This window comes from Microtus pennsylvanicus, chromosome 1, assembly GCF_037038515.1.
Source record: "Microtus pennsylvanicus isolate mMicPen1 chromosome 1, mMicPen1.hap1, whole genome shotgun sequence".
NCBI classification, from domain to species: Eukaryota; Metazoa; Chordata; class Mammalia; order Rodentia; family Cricetidae; genus Microtus; species Microtus pennsylvanicus.
Window position 1 is genome coordinate 147,525,043 of NC_134579.1, and position 22,671 is coordinate 147,547,713.

At 46.1% G+C, this 22,671-nt stretch overlaps 1 protein-coding gene and 1 pseudogene across 1 annotated transcript in view; both read right to left on the reverse strand.

Annotated features, from left to right (window-relative positions):
* LOC142856908 (vomeronasal type-2 receptor 26-like) overlaps nt 1-22,671 on the reverse strand; it is a 151,860-nt gene that overhangs the window by 42,682 nt on the left and 86,507 nt on the right. The window lies entirely within an intron of this gene.
* LOC142860633 (elongin BC and Polycomb repressive complex 2-associated protein-like) lies at nt 1,873-3,594 on the reverse strand (annotated as a pseudogene).

Consider the following 22,671-nt stretch of genomic DNA (forward strand, 5'->3'; position numbering starts at 1 on the left):
TCTGATAATAAAACCGCACAAAGACTCAACCAAGAAAGAGAATTATAGACCAATCTCACTCATGAACATCGATGCAAAAATCCTCAACAAAATACTGGCAAACCGAATCCAAGAACACATTAGAAAAATTATCCATTATGATCAAGTAGGCTTCATCCCAGGGATGCAGGGCTGGTTCAACATACGAAAATCTATCAATGTAATCCATCATATAAATAAACTGAAGGAAAAAAACCATATGATCATCTCATTAGATGCTGAAAAAGCATTTGACAAAATTCAACATCCCTTTATGATAAAAGTATTGGAGAGATGAGGGACACAAGGGTCATACCTAAATATAATAAAAGCTATATACAGCAAGCCGACAGCTAACATCAAATTAAATGGAAAGAAACTCAAAGCCATCCCGTTAAACTCAGGAACACGACAAGGCTGTCCACTCTCACCATACCTCTTCAATATAGTGCTTGAAGTTCTAGCCATAGCAATAAGACAACATAAGGGGATCAAGGGGATTTGAATTGGAAAGGAAGAAGTGAAAGTTTCGTTATTTGCAGATGATATGATAGTGTACATAAGCGACCCCCAAAACTCCACCAATGAACTTTTACAGCTGTACCTTTAGTAATGTGGCAGGATACAAGCTCAACTCCAAAAAATCAGTCGCCCTCTTATACACAAAGGATATGGAAGCAGAGAGGGAAATCAGAGAAGCTTCACCTTTCACGATAGCCACAAACAGCATAAAATATCTTGGGGTAACCCTAACCAAGGAAGTGAAAGATCTATTTGACAAGACCTTTAAGGCATTGAAGAAAGAAACTGAGGAGTATACCAGAAAATGGAAGGACCTCCCTTGCTCTTGGATTGGGAGGATCAACATAGTAAAAATGGCAATTCTACCAAAGGCAATTTATAGATTCAATGCAATCCCCATCAAGGTCCCATCAAAATTCCTCACAGATCTTGAGAGGACAATAATCAACTTTATATGGAAAAACAAAAAACCCAGGATAGCCAAAACAATCCTATACAATAAAGGATTGTCTGTACACATTACCATCCCTGACTTCAAACTCGATTACAGAGCTGCAGTGATGAAAACATTGTGGTACTGGCATAAAAACAGAGAAGTCGACCAATGGAATCGTATAGAAGACCCGTATTTTAACCCACAAACCTATGAACACCTCATTTTTTTTTTGTTTGATCTGATTTTATTGATTTCTTCCACCTTCCATTATCTTCCCAGGGAATTTTTGGCCCGTTCCCGTGGATAAACCAGCCTTGGGCCACACAACTAGGCCCTCTGCCCTCCTCTTTTAAGGGAGGAGGGAAGTGGGGCTGGAGGACTCTTCCACTCATCAAACCTTATGGCAAGGGAAACCCCAAAAACTGGACAAAAGGGTAAAGTTGCTCAACCCTGCTGGTTGAGACTGAGGCTCTCATCAACGGGAGAATCACCTGAACTTGGGGAGAAGGACTAGGAATAGAAAAGGGGGTGTAAAGGGTTAAAGGTCTGAACCGTGGGGGGTAGAGGATGCCCCCAGGGAGTTGTCAATCATTTTCCCACCCCACAGCAACCCCATGTCCCTGAACTGGCCCTCAAACGCGGAAACAACCGGTTTGTCCATCACCAAGGTCCTTCCCTCCGTCCCTTTCTTTTGGTCTCTGGGCAGTTGCCGCCTTGCTCCCCTGGGGTATAAAGACCCTGGTCGCCCGCTGAGAGGGCAGGGATGGGGCTGGTTATGCAGCCTTCTACAGTTAAGGCTTTTCCGGAAGCCATCCCTTGGTTCATTGGTCGAGATGAGGGACTATCACCCCGACCTCTCAGGTGCTTGAAGATCACTGTCATTTGCGGTTCTCGGCACACAGTCCGTAAAATGCAAAAAGACAGACAAATCTGAGAATCAAGGCTCCCTCCTGGAGTCCTCAGACTGCCCGGGGCCCCAACCCGGAGAAGAGGTCTAAAGCTCAGGGTTCTTCCAAGTTGACCCACCAGGATTTGAGGCCCGGGGGCGGGCTCGGGGACAGCGGGTCCTCCCATCTGCCACCTCCACAGCGGGTGGGCAGGCGGAGGCTTTTCGTCTCCCTGGAGGCGAAGCGAGGAAGCCGGCCCTAAGTCTCCGTCCTCTTCCACCACCAGGGCTGGTGGACAGGGAAAGCAGTCGAGGAGGCTAAAGGTGCTCGAGGTGGGGAGCGTCGGGACGGGCGGGCGGGGCTGCACTCCGCGCGGAGGCGGCGCTGGCCGCCGGCGTTTCTTGGCTGCTACCCGGGCTTTGGCTGCCGGCCGCTCGGGCCCTCGGCGCAAACTTGGAGTGTCCAGGGCGAAGCCCTTCGCATAACACCAAAGTTTCGAGCGGCGGATCAGGCGATTGAAATGTTCCTGGCGGAGATCACTGGGCGCGTCCGGCGCTGCGTCTGCCGTCGAAGGGCTGAGCGCGGGTGCCTCGGGCGCGGCAGGGGCAGGGTCTCCACCAGATGCAGCCGCCGAGGCCGGCACAGGCTGCTCCGGAGACGCAGGTTCCGGGGAGAGGCCCGCAGGTGGCGGAGGAAGCTGGGAGCTGGGCTCATGAGGCGGACTGCTAGCTGCATCAGGCTGGAACTCCAGACTCGGGGCTGGCCTGGGCGGGGACCAGGCGGAGCTGGTCGGAGAATCCCGAGGACGCCGGGGAGCAGGGCAGCAACCGGGAGGTGCGCAGGAACCAGAACCGAAGTGCGGGAAGCCGCCTCCACCCTCTTCCTCTTCTTCGCCGCCTGGGCACACCGCGATTCCTGCATCCTCGCGGGCCGCGGAGCTCACGTCGCTCGGTGGCCCGGCCTGTTCCCCGAGGTGCTTCAGACTGTCCACAGCCCTGCCGCCGGTGCATGGCGAGGCCGGGGGGCCCAGCAGTACCGGGGTCCGCGGCGCCAGCTCTCCAGCCCCCAGGCCCAGGGCGGACGGCCGGGGTTTGGCAAGGGCGCAGAAGGCGAGGGCAAGCAGGCACAGCGGGGAGAACTCCGGGGTCCCCCGACGCGGTTTCCGGGGCGTGGGCGAGCAGGGAGACCCCCGCGGGGACGCGGGCACTGTCAAGCGGGGAGGAGGACACAGAGTCTCCATGGAGCAGCCTTGGGGGTCGCCCACTGCGGGGGCCCTGGTCCCAAAGGCGGGATGCCCCGGCGGCCCGAAGAGCCCGCTGGCCAGGGGAACATCGCCCCCCGTCGACGGGAGGTCTGTGCTCACGGGCGCCCTGGGCCCGCCACCGGGGACCCGCGGCGGTGCTCCGGGTCCCTCCGCGGTCTCGTCACGCGGCCCTCGCGGCGGCCGGACTCCTGGGTCCCCCGCGCGTCCCCGGTGCAATCGGTCGCGCTTCCTGCCGCCGCGTTCCCGGCGCACCCCCCTCAACGCTGAGGCAGGGGCAAACAAAGCGGCCGCACTCACAGCCGGCGGGAAGGACCCCGGCCCGGCGCCCGGTGCCCGGGCCCAGCGGCGGGGAGGGCGCCTTCCGCCCTCTCGGCTTCTTTCTTTGAACACCTCATTTTTGATAAAGGAGCCAAAAGTATACAATGGAAGAAAGAAAGCATCTTCAACAAATGGTGCTGGCATAACTGGATGTCAACCTGTAGAAGAATGAAAATAGACCCATATCTATCACCGTGCACAAAACTCATGTCCGAATGGATTAAAGACCTCACTATCAGTCAGAACACACTGAAACTGATAAAAGAGAAAGTGGGAAGTACCCTACATCAGATGGGCACAGGAGATCGCTTCCTATATGTAACCCCAACAGCTCAGACATTGAGGGCCACATTGAATAAATGGGACCAACTAAAACTGAGAAGCTTCTGTAAAGCAAAGGACACTGTCACCAAGACAAAAAGGCAACCTACTGACTGGGAGAAGATCTTCACCAACACCGCAACAGACAAAGGTCTGATCTCCAAAATATACAGAGAACTCAGGAAACTAGACTTTAAAATGCTAATTAATCAATTAAAAAATGGGGCACTGACCTGAACAGAGAATTCTCAGCAGAGGAAGTTCAAATGGCCAAAAGACACTTAAGGTCATGCTCAACCTCCTTAGCGATCAGGGAAATGCAAATCAAAACAACTTTGAGATATCATCTTACACCTGTCAGAATGGCTAAAATAAAAAACTCCAATGATAGCCTTTGCTGGAGAGGCTGTGGAGGAAGGGGTACCCTCATCTATTGCTGGTGGGAATGCAATCTTGTGCAACCACTTTGGAAATCAGTGTTTCGGTTTCTCAGGAAATTCGGGATCAACCTACCCCTGGATCCAGCAATACCACTCCTGGGAATATACCCAAGAGATGCCCTATCATATGACAAGAGCATTTGTTCAACTATGTTCATAGCAGTATTATTTGTAATAGCCAGAACCTGGAAACAACCTAGATGCCCTTCAATGGAAGAATGGATGAAGAAAGTGTGGAATATCTACACATTAGAGTACTATGCTGCGGTAAAAACACTGACTTCTCGAATTTTGCATGCAAATGGATGGAAATAGAAAACACTATCCTGAGTGAGGTAACCCAGACCCAAAAAGATGAATATGGGATGTACTTACTCACAATTGGTTTCTAGCCATAAATAAGGGACACAGAGCCTACAATTGGTGATCCTAAAGAAGCTAAGTAAGAAGGTGAACCAAAGGAAAAACATATAGTTATCCTCTTGGCTATGGGAAGTAGACAAAGTTGCCAGGGAGAAAATTGAGATCTTGGGGGTGGGGTGGGATGGGGGTAAGGGGAGATGGGGAGAGAAAAGGGAGAAGGGGAGGAAGGGGGAAACTTGGGGTAAAAGCAGGATTGGGATAAAGGAAGGTTGGATAGGGGAGCACGGAAGCACAATTCTTAGTTAAGGGAGCCACCTTAGGGTTGGCAAAAGACTTGAATCTAGAGTGGCTCCCAGGTGCCCAAGCCTAGGTCCCCAGTTAATTCCTTGGGCAGCTGGGGATAGGGAACCTGAAATGACCCTATCCTAGAGCAATACTGACGAATATCTTGCATATCATCATAGAACCTTCATATGGTGATGGATGGAGATAGAGACAGAGACCCACACTGGAGCACTGGACTGAGCTCCCAAGGTCCCAATGAGGAGCAGAAGGAGGGAGAACATGAGCAAAAAGTCGGGACCACGAGGGGTGCACCCACCCACTGAGACAGTGGAGCTGATCTATTGGGAGCTCACCAAGGCCAGCTGGACTGTGACTGAAAAAGCATGGGATAAAACTGGACTCTCTGAACATGGCGAACAATGAGAGCTGATAAGACGCCAAGGACAATGGCAATGGGTTTTGATCCTACATAATGTGCTGGCTTTGTGGGAGCCTAGCCAGTTTGGATGTTCACCTTCCTAGACATGGACAGAGCGGGGAGGACCTAGGACTTAACACAGGGCAGGGAAATATTGGTACATATATGTGCATGAGCATACACTCTGTGCATGCACAAAAATACTGGCGCATGCATACACATTATCCTCCAATATATATTACATGCAAAAAAACAGGAAAATAAAATCCAACACTTCAAAACTGACAGTTTTCTAATTGAACTTGATCCCCCAGAAGAGACTTATCCTTTTCTTCTCTGCCCAAAATAAAATTTCTTCTTAGAGGAAGAAATAAACAGCTCATTTTTTTTTTTTTGAATTGAAGAGAGAAAACTTGTCCTAGGGAAATTCCCAGGAATCCACAAGGATGACCAAAGTTAAGACTCCTAGCAATATTGGAGAGGGTGAGTGAAGTAGATTCCACTGTAGTCAGATTGGTGACTCTCCTAACTACCATCATAGAGCCTTCATACAGTAATTGATAGAACCAGATGCAGAGATCCACCACCAAGCACCAGACCGAGCTCCGGGAATCCAGTCAAAGAGAGACAGAAGGGTTTATAGTATAAGCAAGAGAGGTGAGAAGGAAGTCTACAGAGAGAGCTGAACCAAGGTTGTGAAAACTTGTGAACTCTAGACCTGCAGCTGTGGAGTCTCCATGTAACTGAACTAGGCCTTCTGCATGTGCGAGAAAGTTGTGTTGCTTGGCCTATCTCAGGAGCTCTTGGCAGAGGGACCAGAATCTATCCCTGATGCATGAACTTGCTTATTGGAGCCCATTCCCTATCGTGGAATGCCATGCTCAGCCTTAAGATGGGAGGAGGAATGAGCTTGGCCCTGCTTCAACTTAATATGCCAGGTTTTATTGATTCCCCATGGGAAACCCTATACTTTGGGAGGGGCAAGGGAGTGGGCTGAGGGGAGGCAACAAGGGGACAGAGGATTGGTTGGAATATAAAATGAAATTTAAAAAAGTGAAATAAAGAACATTCTTTAACGACTAATTTCAGTCCTTTTTACCATGTGTAAGGAAATATGCATATGGATTTCAAAGATCGTCTTGCAAAGATTACTGATATTTACCATTAGAAAAATAGGTATTTGGTAATATATATGAGACAACCTTTCCTTGGTAAGATCTGGCCATTCCTGAAACTAAATCTACTATCTGTGTAGACCAGACTAGCTCAAATTCAGAGATTTACCTTCCTATGCCTCCTATATGTTTTATTAAAGGCACGTGCCACCATACCCTGCTGTGATGAATATTTTGTAAATGACATTTGCTGTGTCATATGGTAAATATTTTCACATGATTTCTATAGTGGCTTCATCACTTACTATCCCACTGACAGTGAATGAAAGTTCCCCATCCTTATCAGCATGTGTTGTCAATTGTTTCTTTTGCTTTTTATCATACTGGCTGGTGGGAAAAGAATTCTCAAGCAGTTTTAAATTGAAAAAAATTTCATGAGTATAAGTGATATATAACACTTTTTTGAGATATATTTTTAGTTGTTTCTTTCTCAAAAGTTCTCTGTTCAGATCCCTACCTTTTTTTTGAGTATACCACTGGGAGTAATTGAAGATTCTCTACCGCCTTGAAGAGCATTTAAAATGTTAAGCAGCTTGGTTGCAGCTGCTCTAGATGCTGGCTCCACCTCTCTCCAATTTCAAAATGGTGGAAGTACTATTTCTGCTAGCTCTGGAGCCGCCACGAAGTCACCAGAGTCAGACACACTGAATCTTTCCTAATAAGCCACGACCTCGTGGTAAACACACATTTAAAAAAAATATGTTAGATCAGAAGTGAGAGTAGGCCAAAAAGAGGCTAGATATAATGGGCCAGACAGTAATTTAATTAATTTCTGTGTGGTTATTTCAGCTATAAGCTAGCCGGGCAGTAGAATGGAACAAGGGGCCCGCGTTCCTCCTACCTCAGTCATGTAGATTAGATCTATATGTGTCTCTCTTAGGGTCTAGATTATCTGGGATTGTGATTCTTAGGCTGGTTTTCTTTGCTTTACATTTAAAAATGATTTATGCGTGAGTACATATTATGTTTGTGTTGCTGAGTCTGGGATACCTTATTAAAATGATGTTTCCTGATCAATCCATTAGCCTGCAAATTTCAAGATGTTGTTACTTTTCTCTGCTATGCAGTACTCCATTTTGTAAATGTATCACATTTTCCTTATCCATTCTTCGATCGAGGGGCATTTAAGTTGTTCCCAGGTTCTGGCTATGATAAACAATACTGCTATGAACATACATAAGCACATGTCCTTTGGGTGCGATTGAGCATCCTCTGGATATATACCCAAAAGTGGTATTACTGCATCTTCAAGGACGTTCTTTTCAAATTTTCTAAGAAAACACACACCGATATCCAAAGGGGCTGTACTAGCTTGCACTCCCACCAGCAATTAAGGAGTGTTCCCTTTACCCCACAATCTCTCCAGCATAAGCTGTCATCAGTAATTTTGATCTTGGCCATTCTCACAGGTTTTAGATAGAATTTCCGAGTTGTTTTGATTTGCGTTTATCTGATGACTAAGGATGTTGAGCATTTCCTTGTCTTTCAACAGTTTAGATTCCTCTGATGAGAGTTCTCTGTTTAGGTCTGTACCCCATTTTTTAAATTGGATTGTTTTTTTCTTTTGATGACCAATTTCTTGAGATATTTGTATATTTTGGAGATCAGACCTCTGTCTGATGTGGAGATGGTGAAGATCTTTTCCCAGTCTGTAGGCTGTCCTTTTGTCTTGTTGAATGTGTCCTTTGCTTTACTAAACTTTTTATTTTCAGGAGTTCTCATTTATTAATTGCTTCTCTCAATATCTATGCTAGTAAGGTCAATTATAGGAAGTGGTCTCCTGTGGCAGGCATTCAAGGATACTTCTGAATTTCTCTTCTATGATGTTCAGTGTGACTGGTTTTATATTGAGGTATTTGATCCAATTTGATTTGAGTTTTGTGCATAGTGGTAGATATGGATCAATTTTATTCTTCTACATGTTGAAATCCAGTTATATCAGCATCATTTCTTCAATATTCTTTCTTTATTCCATTTGATTATTTTTTTGCTTCTTTGTAAAAAAAATCAGGTTTTTGAAGGTGAATGGTTTAACATCCAAGGCTTTGATTCAGTTTCATTGTACCTCCTTTCTGTTTTTATGCCAATGCCAGGCTGTTTTCAATACTGAAGCTCAATAGTAGAGTTTTAAGTCTCTACTATATGGGATTGTGATGCCTCCAGAAGTTTTTTATTGTACAGAATTGTTTTGGCTATCCTGAGTTTTTTGCTTTTCCTTATGAAGTTGAATACCATTATTCAAGGTCTGTGAAGGATTTTGGTGGGATTTTGATGGGCAATGCATGGAATCTGTAGATTGCTTTGGTAAGATTGCCATTTTACTATGTTAATTCTAGCTACCCAAGATCATGGGAGATCTTTCCACTTTCTGGTATCTTCCTCAATTTCTTTCTTCAAAGATTTAAAGTTCTTGTCATACAAGTCTTCCACTTGTTTGGTTAGAGTTACTGCAAGATATTTTATGTTATTTGTAGCTATTGTAAAGAGTGACGTTTCTCTGATCTCTTTCTCAGCCCATTTATCATCTGTGTACAGGAGGGCTACTGATTTCAGTTAATCTTGTATTCTGATACATTACTGAAAATGTTTGTGAGTTGGAGAAGTTCCTTGGTAGAACTTTTAGGGTCGCTTATGTAAACTATTATATCATCAGCAGACAATGAGAGTTTTACTTTTCTTTTCTGACTTTTTCCCCTTTATCTCCTTTTGGTGTCTTATTGCTGTAGCTAGGATCTCAATAACTATACTGAATAGATATGGAGGAAGTGGACAACTTTGTCTTATTTCTGATTTCAGTGGGATCGCTGGGATTTTCTCTCCATTTACTTTGATGTTGGCAATTGGCTTGCTGTATATTTCCTTTATCATATATAGGTATATTCCTTTGGTGACAGAGCTGGTCAGATGGTTCACTCAGCATTGTGGATTGAGGAATCCCAGCACTCTGCCCAGACTAAAGAGAACAATGACATATTCTCCATGGGTCACTAGGCTTTCAAATGTATTCATTTGACTAGGAACAAAAAACTAAGAAACAAAACAAAGCAGATCTGTGTCCTGTCATAGCTTGATAAAGGGACAATCAGTTTAATCTCTATAATCCTCCAGTGTCCTGAACTGCAGGAGGACTCCCCACATACTTTCTTGTCCTATGGAGTTTATTATTGGGCATTCAAAATGAAGCCTTTGATGAATTTTCACTACAGTCATGTTAGTTGGTTTGACATCATATTACTGTGGCAGGATTCCCCAAGATAACCACTTAAAGAGCAGAAAAACTTTCAATTTATAGCTTTGGGGATTGCTGCCCTTGATAAGATGGTTCCATGTCCCTCATCTTATAAGAACTAATTATATCACAGTGAAATAGAAGTGATCTGCCCACCAAAGACAGGAAGCAAACGAGGGGAGAGAGGTAGGAAGAGAGAGAGAGAGAGAGAGAGAGAGAGAGAGAGAGAGAGAGAGAGAAGGAGAGAAGAAGAAGAAGAAGAAGAAGAAGAAGAAGAAGAAGAAGAAGAAGAAGAAGAAGAAGAAGAAGAAGAGGAGGAGGAGGAAGAAGAAGAAGTTTCCAAGGGTCCAAGACCCAGCCACCAAACACAATCCCTCAAATATATACTTCCTCTAGTTAGGCCATACCTTCTGAAGTTTCCAGAACTTCTCTGTAGGAGAATTGGCTACTTGTTCATGTTGGCAAACCAGCTAGCTTAGCACAAAAATAACCACAAGAAACTCTATTAAGTAAAAGACTGCTTGGCCCATTAGCTCTATCTTCTTATTGGCAAACTCGTACATCTTAATTTAACCCATTTCTGTTAATCTGTATATCACCACATGGCAGTGGCTTACTGGCAAATGTTTGGCAAGTCTGACTCTGATGACTCCATGGCGTCTCACTGACTATGCCTTCTTTCTCTCAACATTCAGTTCTGTCTTCCCTGCCTACACAAGTTCTCCCCTATCACTCTGCCAAGGCAATTCTCTATTCATTATTGGTAATCACAGCACACAGAGGGACCTCCAGCAGACAAAGCCTTTAGCTCATAAGTGGCTTAACAGATATAAACCATAATAGCTCGTTCTAAAAGGTTACATAGTATTTTACATGCATTTACAATATTTCAAATCAACAAGTTCACTCTGAAATCACAACAGAAACGAATGTCTTGGAAGACATGTTCCTGGACACTAGTGCATGACCAGTGAGTGTCTAAAGATGTGCCTTAGTTGGGACAGTCCTTGCCTAGTGTGATGAGGTTCTGGGTTTGGTTCCCAGCACCATGTAAGTTGGGTATAGTGGTACACACCCAGAATGCCAGCACTAAGGATGTGGAGGGAGGAGGAACAGTAGCTCTAGGTTATCCTTAGTTGCAAATTGGAAGTCAGCCTGGACTACCTGATAACCTGTCTTTAAAAGAAAGAAAATAGTCAGGTGATAAATCACAAACACAGTAAGGAGAAGGAGTATAACAAGTGCAGATGGGAAAAATGAGTCAAGGGAGAAAGATGGGAAGATGAATGTGCCTCTCCTTTAGACTTTAGTGTATTTTTCCAACATCATTGGCCTGTTCCTGGTGTGCTCTTCCTCAATGACAACGCCGTCTAAGGTGATCAGATGCATCAGTAATGTCCATGAGCCTTGGGACATTCATATCTGTTTCTTTATTGATTTTTTGGGCTGTCCTTTTTGCCACAAACTTGTTTTTCAATAATAGATGAACGGCTTAGAAAATTCACAATAGAAGAAATGGATGTGTTGTGGGGAAGGGTATGAGAGGTAATAAGTGCATTATGGACACAGGAAGACTTGGGGTGTACCTGGGCCACCACACAGCCACAGGTATGAGCTATACCATGGGTCAGGTAGGGCAGGACTCAACCAGGAACCACCCGGGGGACTCCAGCCCCAGGCCAGGATATAACAACATCTCTGGGCCATGCCATGTGTTTAATACTTTAGAAAGCATGAGAATATTGAGGTCTCAATTTTCTATCTGGGTACAGTGAAAGGCTTGCTCTTACCTCTCTGACTAAAACTCAGGAAGGCTGCAAAGGAGCTGACTTCCAGGGTGTTGTTCTTTTTTAAAAATGCTCCAAGATCCCCGCAGCAGAAGGCAGCAGAAATGCTGTAAGTCCCAAATGGTGGCAGCGTGCCATGTGGTAGCAGGCAGCAGGCCCTGGGAGCAGCCAGTCCCAGGCAGAAATGGCTGCCGGTCCCAGAGCGGTGGCCCGAGTGGTGGTGGTGGCGGGCCATGTGGCAGCAGGCAGTGGGACCCAGGCAGAGTAGGCTTCTGGTCCTTGAGCAATGGCTGGTTCCAGGCAGGGAGACACATGGCGGGAGGGCAGAAGACAGAAACATGGATAGACAAGACATGCAGGATGAGGTTGAATATTTATTCAGGGGGTTAGGAGGAGGAAGGTTGAAGGGAGGGCAGAGAGAGAGGGAGGGAGGGAGAGAGAGAGAGAGAGAGAGAGAGAGAGAGAGAGAGAGAGAGAGAGAAGAGGAGAAAGAGACAGAGAAGGGGGGAAGCAGAGAAGTGGGGAGAGAGGCAGAAGCGAAACTGCCTCTCCGAGAAAAAGATGGAAAAAAAAGCAAGCTCACACCAGAAGCTGAAGATCAGCCTGCTTCAGCGGATGGGGGAGGGAGTGGGCGTGGCTTGTCTCTTAAAGGGACCAAAACCATAACATTCCCAGGTCTTCCTTATAATAAAAAGTAAGCACGTCAAGGAAGCAGAAAAGGAAGGGCCCAAGTTGGAGGTGAGCAGGTCAGAAGTAATGGGAGTGGGCGTAGCTTGTCCCTTAAAGGGACAGGAAAGCACAACATTCCCAGGTCTTCCTTATAATAAAAAGCAGGAGACCAGGCAGCACAGCCAAAAGAAACTGGGGCGGAGAACTCTCAAGACTGCTTCCGGCTGCTTCCCCCCTCTCTGTCTCTTTCCCCTCTTCTCTCTTTCCCCTCTTCCCTCTCTCTCTATCTCTCTCTCTCTCTCTCTCTCTCTCTCTCTCTCTCTCTCTCCAACCCCCTTCACCCTTCCTCCTCCATAACCCACTGAATAAACATTCAACCTCACCCTGCATGTCAAGTCTATCCATGTTTCTGTCTTCTGCCCGCCCGCCATGTGTCTCCCTGCCTGGGACCAGCCATTGCTCAGGGACCAGCAGCCATCTCTGCCTGTGGCCCACTGCCTGCTGCCACATGGCCAGCCACCACTGCTCTGGGACCAGCAGCTGTCTCTGCCTGGGAATGGCTGCTCCCAGGGCCCACTGTATGCTGCCACATGGCCCTCCACCACTGCTCTGGGACCAGCAGCTGTCCCTGCCTGGGACTGGCTGCTCCCAGGGCCCGCTGTCTGCCGCCTCATGGCCCGCTGCCACTGCTCAGGCCACCGCTCTGGGACCTGCAGCCATTTCTGCCTGGGACTGGCTGCTCCCAGGGCCTGCTGCCTCCCACCACATGGCCCGAAGCCACCATTTGGGACCTACAGCATTTCTGCTGCCTACTGCCACGGGGATCTTGGAGCATTTTTAAAAAAGAACAACACAGGTGATCAGTTCTCTCCTGTGAGTCCAGCACTCAGGATGCTATGGTTGGGTGGTGAAATAGAGACTATGGGTTACATAAAGTCCATCTGAAATACCAATACAGAAAGAAAGGATTGTTAGGTGAGACCTTGGAGGTAGGGTAGATTAGTGTTTTATTTGTTGAGACAGGGTTTCATATCATCCAAGCTGTCCTCACACTGGCTTTGCAGGTTCACCTTGAGCTTACGTCATCCTGCTTCTACTTCACAGGTGCTAAAATTACATCTGCGGCCACCAAGGCCAGTGAGACAGCAGTGATCATTGAACCCATGACTTGCTACATGCTATTCAGCCACTCTGCATCTGAGATATGTCTACATCTGTAGACTTCATTTTCCTGCTATCCAGAATTTCACTGTAACTCACCAAGGCCTGCAACTATCCTGCATTTTCCTCTTTGGAGCAGAGTGGAGAGCACAAAACTCAGCCTGTGGGCTTTTTCTCCTGGGGGACCCACTATGTTAGATTCCTGTGCAAATCGATCATCACACTTTTGCCAACACCCTGATGGGTTCTTTCTCTATGTGCTTAGTAATCCAGGGGCAATTTCCTGAAGTTAAGCATGTGGCTTCTATGACTGTACCCTTCTCTCAAGGCTCACACTGTAACCAGCCTGTACGTTCTTCCTTAATATGCTTTCTAACACTGACTTGAGGAGGGTGACCTTTCCTCATTTATGTTCATCTTAAAGTCGTTTCTCATGAATATTTAAGTCTTCATATTGATGGACTTTGAGAAAGAATGAGTCATACCTCTGCAATCTTTTGAAATATTAGGTTAGTTCTCAACATGGGAAAGGTTATGAGTCTTTCAGTCAAGCCAAGGAAACACCAGCTTTAGAAGGCGAGGTGCTGATTGGTTTCCTCTGTCTTCCCAGAGAGGCTCCTAGAAAGGTCAGCTGGTCTTCTGGTCAGTACTGGAAAGCTACTTAGCAGGGTGGCAAAAGCAGTTAGCCATGACATCAGCGGTCGCATCTCTGGACATTCCATTGTATCCTGGAGATCTCTTGGAATCCCATGATGTCACCTTGTTGTAGCAACACCAACTGCCATTAGGACATTCCTCAGTCCCTAGAGGTTGAGCATCAGTCATGTTCTCAAGACTGAGGCATCGCGTATTTGGGAGACAGAATGGAGAGGGTCCAGAGACCAGAGAGAGGCAGAAGAAAGCTACTGTTCACTTCTGGAAAAGACCCAGTGAGTCATGGGCAGGAAATGGGGAGATTGCCAAAGGAGGTGCACTTGAGGTGGGCTACCCAATAATGGAGCTGAGGAACTGGAGCCTCAGAGAATAAGATGGACATCCCTGATTATCATACTTCCCAAAAGTCAAAGATTCCAGAATATTAGCTTGTCCATCTTGTGAGCCAGAGACTGAGAAAGGAAAGGCTGTTGTGCTGGGACCACCACTTAGCTCTTACCTTTATTGTGGTTTGGGGTGATATGTTGGGAAAAAAAGACGAACAGGAGGCAGGGAAGGACGAATGTGTCCCCATCTTTCATCAGACATCACTACACTACACCTGTAGTAGTTGCCTTTAGGTTCACTGTCTGTCTAACATGACAATGGAGACAAATGTGCTCCTGGCCGAGACCTTTAAACCTCAGAGTGTTCAGCAGTCTGCTCAGGAGAATTCCTCTGACCTCCTTTCCCTGACAGTGACCCCCTTAGGGTTCTGAATCAGCAGTTGAGGATGGCATTTAGATCACAGGGTAACCAAACTTCTGTCAGAGTTATGGAACCAGAGCAGAGAATGGCTACTGAGTGTCAGCTTCAATGATCTGGGCTGTCAATGGGTGACTGGGTGAGTCTCTTGACCATGATGGAGCCCTGCCTGACTTTCCAATCCACAGCATGGGCCATGAGTAACCAGCAATGAGACCTGGCCGCCTCATAACATCTGACTGCTTGTCCACTCTGCCATTTTTCTCATGGCTTCTAAATCACAGCAGGCTTCAGGGCTCTGGACCATGTTGCGTCCTGTTCTTCTGTGAATATTCATGAAGAGGTGGTCTCTGTAGTCACCTGAAGAATTATAGGGAGGCCGAAATAAGCTGTGGATGCCTACAGAGCCACATCTCTAGGGTGATGGGAGATTTGAGAACCACACATGGGCCTGTCAACCTGGCCTAGAATATTTTGGTTGTCACTGGGTTTCAGACACAATTTTCTGTTTGGGACTCAGGATGGTCTGTCAATCTCCTATGCCTTTTGACTATGCAGTTTCACCTTTTTTATACCTATACACAGAAACCTCTACAGAGCCAGCATCCCATCCAATGCTCCTGAGCAAGAAGCAGATAAAGAAGGAAGAGGAGAGACTGACCACAGAGCTGCAACTGATGACCAGGGAAAGAAATGACCTGAAAGACCTGCTGATGATCCTCACTGATGGAGCCGTGGACAATAGGTATCCATTGTTTCAAACTTCATGGGGCTGTAGGCAATGTCAACCTCACCTTCAGCCTTTGAACTCTCGATTTGTAGGAGGCTGTGCCAAACCTCATATCCTAAATTCTTCTCAGGGTACAGGCAGACCGTGAGTGACAGTGGCCATGAGATGTGGCCTCTACCTTTTCTGTTCTCTCCTAATGAAAACCAGGGCTTCTGGTCTCAGCCACAAAAATCAGGGATTGAGGCAGGTAATGTGTAGTTCCTAGCATGCATTTGGAAAGGAGCTGACAGGCGGTGGCTTGCATGAGGTACTACTACCTGCTGTTATTGTGTGGGGAGGATCTACTTTCCTAGCATGTGATTGTGTGCTAGAAGCCCTAGGTAGCAGCTGGAGGGGCCTGGTTTGACTGGAACATCTCAGTGTTTACCTGGAAGAGCTGGGTCTCATCACAGGTACTCTAGTTTTGTGCAGACTTCCATTAGACCATAGAGCGCTCTTTCTCTCTCTCTCTCTCTCTCTCTCTCTCTCTCTCTCTCTCTCTCTCTCTCTGTGTGTGTGTGTGTGTGTGTGTATATATGATGCTTTCTTTCTTTCTTTCTCTCTCTCTCTGTATATATATATATATATATATGATGCTTTCTCTCTCTCTCCGTATATATATATATATATATGATGCTTTCTCTCTCTCTCTCTCTCTCTCTCTCTCTCTCTCTCTCTCTCTCTCTCTAGCTCTCTTTATTCTCTCTTTCTCTTACTCTCCTGTGGATATGTGTGAACATACACATTTGGAGATTTGTGTGTTCCTGATTTCTGGGAGTCAGTGATCTGCCGTGGTTTCTCATGATATCTTTCTCCCACTTTCCAGAAGTTTCCAGTGCTGACCCCTGGGAGGCCCACTTAAAGCAGGACAGCTTGTGTCCTACATGCTCACCTTGGTGGCACCTAGGAATTCCTAGGGGAGTTTATATCACTTCCTTCTCTTAAGACTCCAAACCATAATGATGTGCTCTAACTGTTCAGTGATTGTCAAACAGGACCCAAAATCAGTGTTCTGAAACAGGAGAGATGTCATTGCAATGTCTGGTGAACAGAGACATGTGAGAGAGACTCCTGGTAGCATAGAGAACCTGACTTACCATCTAGTCGTATTGAGTGAGCTCATGCAGTCAGTGCAGCTTCCATCTCAAGTTTAGCCTCAGCTGTGCTGGGATCAGAATAACAAGTTTAAAAGCACCAGGAGGTCCCACTACATAGGCACCAGAATCTTGCATCTGCTGTGCTATGGTAGATCAGGATACAACTTCAGTTCCTGTGATCATTGAAGCCTATGTTCATGGGGTCTTTTCTCCCATTTTCTAGTCCCTACAAGAACCACAAGCCAAATGCTTTGTATGAGAAGGTAAAGATGGATCACAAAGAGATCATGATGGAGCTAAACCATTTTGTGAGTGAAAACACCGAGACCTTGGATAATTTCAAGTTGCTGAGCAAGGAGACAGTCTTCTATCGGTAAGTGTCCATCTGGACATGGATAACAAAACTTGTGGAATGGCCATCTCTGACTTCCTTTTTCTCTGGATGGAGTGACTTCATCTCTGGTTCGAGCTTTTTTGCTTCTATGTAAGCAACTCTTAAACTTGTGTCTCTTGGATTCAGTTTTGCTAAGTGTGAAAGAGACTGTTAGCCCCTGCCACCTTGTCCTAGGGCCTCAAGAGCCTGTAGATAGAAAAGGTATTTACACTCTCAGGGGAATGTCAGGCAGCCTTGAACTTCTGGAGCTCAGGCCCATTCTTTACAGGTCTGGGGCTGTTGAATCTGTAGATAGATTGTACTCACCTTGAGTAACTTGTCCTCCCTTTGATTGTGTTTGCCCACTACATGCTGATGTTTCCCCATTACCACAGATAGTTAGGCCAGCTGGGGAACTACTCCTTCTACTGAAGGGACATGGATCCTTTTAGGTGTTGGAGTTTTCAATAGTAGTTTCATAATTTCTGGCATTACCTGTTCTCTCATTTGGGTTCTGAAGTGTAGGTGTTATGACTATATCAGACTCTTAGCTACCTAATCTAGGAAACATGAGGTCTTTTGGGGTGCTGTTTCCCAGAAATCAGGGGTAGCAGGAGGAGGCCTGCAGGGCCTTACTATGCAGAGTTTGTCTGCAGGGATCGGCACAGCCGACTACTGATGGAAAGGACTCAGCTAAAGAAGAAGGTGGATGAGCTGAGGCAGGAGGAAAGGAAACTGCAGAATAATTGGACTGTGCTGAAGTACCACCTGGAGGATTTGAAATTGATCCTTAATGACCAAGACGAAGAGATCAGTTACCTCAAAATCCAGCAACAACAGGTAGGGGCCGGCAACAAGTCAGGCTAAGCTCTGGTACTATTTGCCCATTTGACTACCTCTCTACCCATCCAACCACCAGTGTTTAACCCATCAACTTACTCACCCATACTCCCTTCTAGTCACGGACCTCATATATTCCAGACATTCCCTTCAGTGTCCATGCACAAGGACTTCTGGGAAGCTTTTGTCTTATGGAGATCTGAAATACGGGCAAGCCTTCCTTTCTGCTCTGCTCGAAGCTGCAATTCAGAGAAGGAAATGGGTCAATAACATATCACACATGTACTTGTATTTATGATGGGTAACCTTCTAGGCACAGAGCTTAGAGTGAGTGAGTTCTTGGTCCTGCTGCTTTTTTGTTTGGCAGGGATCATGTCCCATCGCAGGTGGGAAGCAGTTTATAAGGTGGAGATCCCTGTGCCAGGGCCAACAGAGTGCTTCTCTTACTCATGGATTTGCGTGGCCTGTTGGCTTCCCTTTTCTGCCTGCATCCCAATGTGTTCTCTTTGCTTCCCTGAATTCTTGGTTCACAGTGACAGAAGCTTGAATAGCAGCTTGTCAGCCCTGTTTTCTGAGAGTTGTGCTGGACTGTTCTCCCTTCCAGACTAAAATGTGTGGTTGACTGGATGATCATCTCGGGGCTTTTGACAAGCTGGTGGTGGAAGGTGGGAGATTTGGTCCTATGGCGGAAGAATTTCTGTAATCACATCAATATAGTCTAAGAAAATCACTTTTCTCACAATAATTTTAGTCCCCAAGGAATTATGGCTGAGTTGTGAGACTTTCCTGAAAGAACTGGTGTGGTTATTCTAAACTCAACTGTACATTGACCATGATGTTTATTTCTGCGACCTTCTATTTTCCATATTTCTCTTTAACACGCACTCCTTGTGGGTTTGAGTGTGAGTGCACGCATGTGTTTTTTCATGTGTGTGAGCGCACAAATGTGTGTGTAGTAGTGTAAGGATGTGGGTGTTGGGGTGCATCAAACATGTGCAGTTTCCAGTTCAGACCACTGTGTTGCTATCAGTCTGTACCAGAATCCTGGGGTTCTTACTTCCCCAGATGCTTTTGTTTAACCTGCCTAGCTGACCAGCAAGTTCTTGGGATCCTTTCTCTGTGCTTAGATATGTATGACTGTCTCTAACCCTCAACAAAGAACACAATTTTCTCTTAAACAGGAGCTGAAGAGATTGGAAGAAAGCTCTCAGTTCCTGCAGAAGCAGAGGGAAATGGTCATGCAGGAAAAGCACTTGGTCCAAAAGCTGCAGCATCACTTTCAGGTCTCTCAGATGAGGTAGGAGCCAGACTGGGGAGAGAAGGTAGAGCCAAGGGGGGCCCATGGACTTGGGGACAATATCAATTCTGTCCATCTCTGAGGCTACAAGCTAGAGCAGGGAACAGAAGACCTCAGAGAACTGAGCTGGTCCAGTAACAAGAAATTCCGTCCAGCATATATTGTGTTTGATATTCAGTGTGTCTGTAGAATTTATTCTCTATACCTTCCTTCTGAAAACAGAGTTCTCCTAAGGCTTTCCCTGAACTCACAGAGAGCTGCCTGTTATGGCCTTCCAAGATATTGGGTTTATAGGTGTGCATCAAGGGGCATGGTAAAATTCGCGTTTTTATTTAGAAAAATCCAATGAAGATTAGAGATTTCCATCTTTAACACTGCTCTGTGTAACATTTGCCAACTTCCTGTGAAAAGTGCTCTCTGGATAGAATTGGTTAAGGACTTACCAGGAAGAACCCAGGCAGATGACTCGGCTGTAGGGAAGATCCTAACCTTCTCGGGTGTGTTCTGTAACCGACTCCCAAAGCCAGGATGCAGATTCCCAGCTCTAGTCCCTAGGAAAGCACCAGTTTTTATTTGGTCCCTGAGGACCGACAGGGACAACGTTCTCAGGCACACATCTCAGGAAATGCTGCTCTAGCACGACAGGCTCTATCTGCATGTTGTTCATGTTCAAGGTTCCTTCTGGGCATGAGGACTGAGCTAGCCACACACCCTTGTGCAGGGACCTGAGCTGCAGGCAGTTTAAGGCTATCTATAAAATGATGAATAGCTCATGTACAACTCATGCATTTCTCACGTGCTGTTGACTATAGTGTCAATATGCTGTTGCTGTTTACAAAATGATATCCCTGAATTATAGGAGAACACCCTTTTCTGTCTAGTAGAATGCACACTAACAGTGTTTATTTGAAATTATGACTTCAGTTTAATACTGAGCAAAGTTTTCGGCCCATCTACTCTGGGATCTTATTCCTTGTGAGTAACAACAAAGATATCAGTCACAAGAATAAATTCACTGTCCAGCAGAGCTGAGGTGAACTGAGGAAGCATCTTCAGCTAATGTGGCAGGTCTGTTTTTTTAAACTGCTTTTCTCTTCCAGGTCTGAAACTCCGCAGACTCATCTGGAACAGGCCACTGCCCAGGACGAGAGCCACCAGCAGAAGGATCTCCAAGAAGAACTAGGTGCTGAGTCCCATCCCCAGCAATACTGAATTCTAAGAACATATATTCTTCTTCAGTTCTGGTTACCCTTGAGTCATAGGTTCTGTTTGCCTAGCCAGTGACCCAGCATGGCTGCTTCTGGGCCTAGATTATTATTTTTTTTCTTTTTTTGATCATACCACTTGAGAGACCTGAGGAAGCCAAAGTAAGCCACAAACACCTTCTACACATGTTCGTCACATTAGGATCAAGGCCTACAGACTAAAAGACACCCCTTGTAGCTGGGAACTCAGCGGTGAAGGAAATTCCAGCTGATCTCCAGGTGATCACACCTAATCTGATTCATGTGTCCGCTGACTCAGTTCTCGAGAAGGGAAGAACGCATCAAAAATATACTTGAGATACAGAAATCCTGAGACAAAGATTACTCAGAAGCCTACATTTACCAGCAAGTGGACTCCACCTTGGGATAACATGACATATAAGCTCCTATGTGGAATGGATCCAGGAATCTTGAAAAAGCCATTAAAATTGTGACTATCTTCCTAGCGTTTCTCCAAGGCAAGCACTTGCCTGTAGTAGGTGTAGTAGGTTCTATCAATATTTAGTGATAAATGCTAATTATTATTAGCTTTATTTTGTTTGAGTTTTGTTTTAAATGCTTGTTTATGGTTCATTTGGTTTTGGTTTTGCTATTTTGATGTTATTTATTCTTGTTATTAGTTCCATAATTTTCAAAGTTTATCCATTGTTTATATTCACTATTGTTTCAAATATATTGTTTGTTAATAAAAAATTAATTTCCAACTTTTCACACTTAATTTCAGTTTCTTTCATCAAGTGTGGTGTCACACTGCTTTAAGCCCCAAATTTCCAGGTACAGATGGAAGCCATGGGTCAATGCCCAGTGGATGTCAACTCCTTGCTTTTATGCAGTTGGGCCACAGCTGCCTTAGTACAGCTCCTGATCTCAGCACTGTTGGTGACAGAGATCACGTGGGATCCTGTGTGCATGGTGCCTGTTCTTTTGAGGGCCCCCGTAGCTTCACCCTTCAGTGTTGTATGCCAGGAAAAACAAAGGAAACAGTAACAGATAATAAGATCCCGAATGGAGACTTGTCTGGCATCTGCCCCCTATGTCCTGGGACAGATGTCCCTGGAGAGCTAGGGTTCGGGCTTCTCTGTTCTCTTCCCTTTAGATTGCTTGGGGAACATTCACCATGCAGTGGAAAATGGCAGGCTGGAATATGTCCCCATGGTTCCCCAGGGACTCCCTGGTGACACCAAGCAGAGGTTAGATGTGATGCAACCTCTGAGCTCACTTCAGGGTATCTGTGACAGAAACAACATTGAGGTCCTATGGAAAGCCTTGACCAGTCTGGCTTCCATTTCATGCTCTTAAGCCAACCCTACAGAGGACACTTGTCCTGCTAGTCTGTGGTCTCTGAGGAGCAGAAGTGTCTGTGTCTTAAACACACCCTCTGGCGTGGGAGGTGTCTGTGTCTCAGAGCAATGAAGCCTGAAATCACTAGAGAAAATCACCCCATTTATCATGTGTCAGATGCCTGAGGGTACCTGATGAGGATGTCTCTGTCTTTGGGTAGAGAGGGGAACATCTTTGGTTTGGTTTGGGTTTCAGACGGGTACTCATGTTATTCCACATTGACCTTTAAGTTACTATTTCTGGGGTTCTCTACCTGGGTTCACACATAAGCCCCTTAAAGTTATATCTATTTACACTACAATTTATTACAGTATCAAAATTTCAGTTACGATGTAACAATAAAATATTTCAGGATGGGGCAGCACAGCTGAGGAAGTATATCAATGGTCACATCCCTGGGAAGGCTGAAAACCACTGAACTGCATGGTTAAGGCTCCCACCTCTACCTCCTGAGTGCTGGGACTTTACCTGGTACATGCAGTGGGGGGATCTAACCCAGCGATTGTGCGTAATAGAAAAGTGTCCTACCACCTGAGCAATGATCCTCACCACTTCACAGCCATTTCTGGAGGCAGGCCAGTGTCTTCAGGCAGGGGGATAGTCTAGGAGGCACCCCTTTGACACCTGGGCCTCCAGACTTTCACAGTTAATGACAACAACAGAAACACTGCAGAGCTCAGGCACTACCAAGACTGATCTGGATGCTGAAGAAGGCCCTTGTGGTGGCAGAAATTTCAAGAGTAGAGCTGGAGCTGTGGTCATGGCTGTGGAAGATCTGTATGTCTTTATTTGGGAGCTGGTTGTCAGCCCAAAGAAAATTCCAGCAACCATCCCCTCTGGATCTGATCCAATAGCAGAATAAGACGCCAGGGCGAGGGAGCAAGGACTGATCTCTCAGCTCAGACAGCTCAGTCTGCAGTGCATTTGTTGTGCAAACATGAAGACCTGAGTTTGATATGCAGCACCCATGAAATGGAAGGCCATGGCCAGGACTGCCT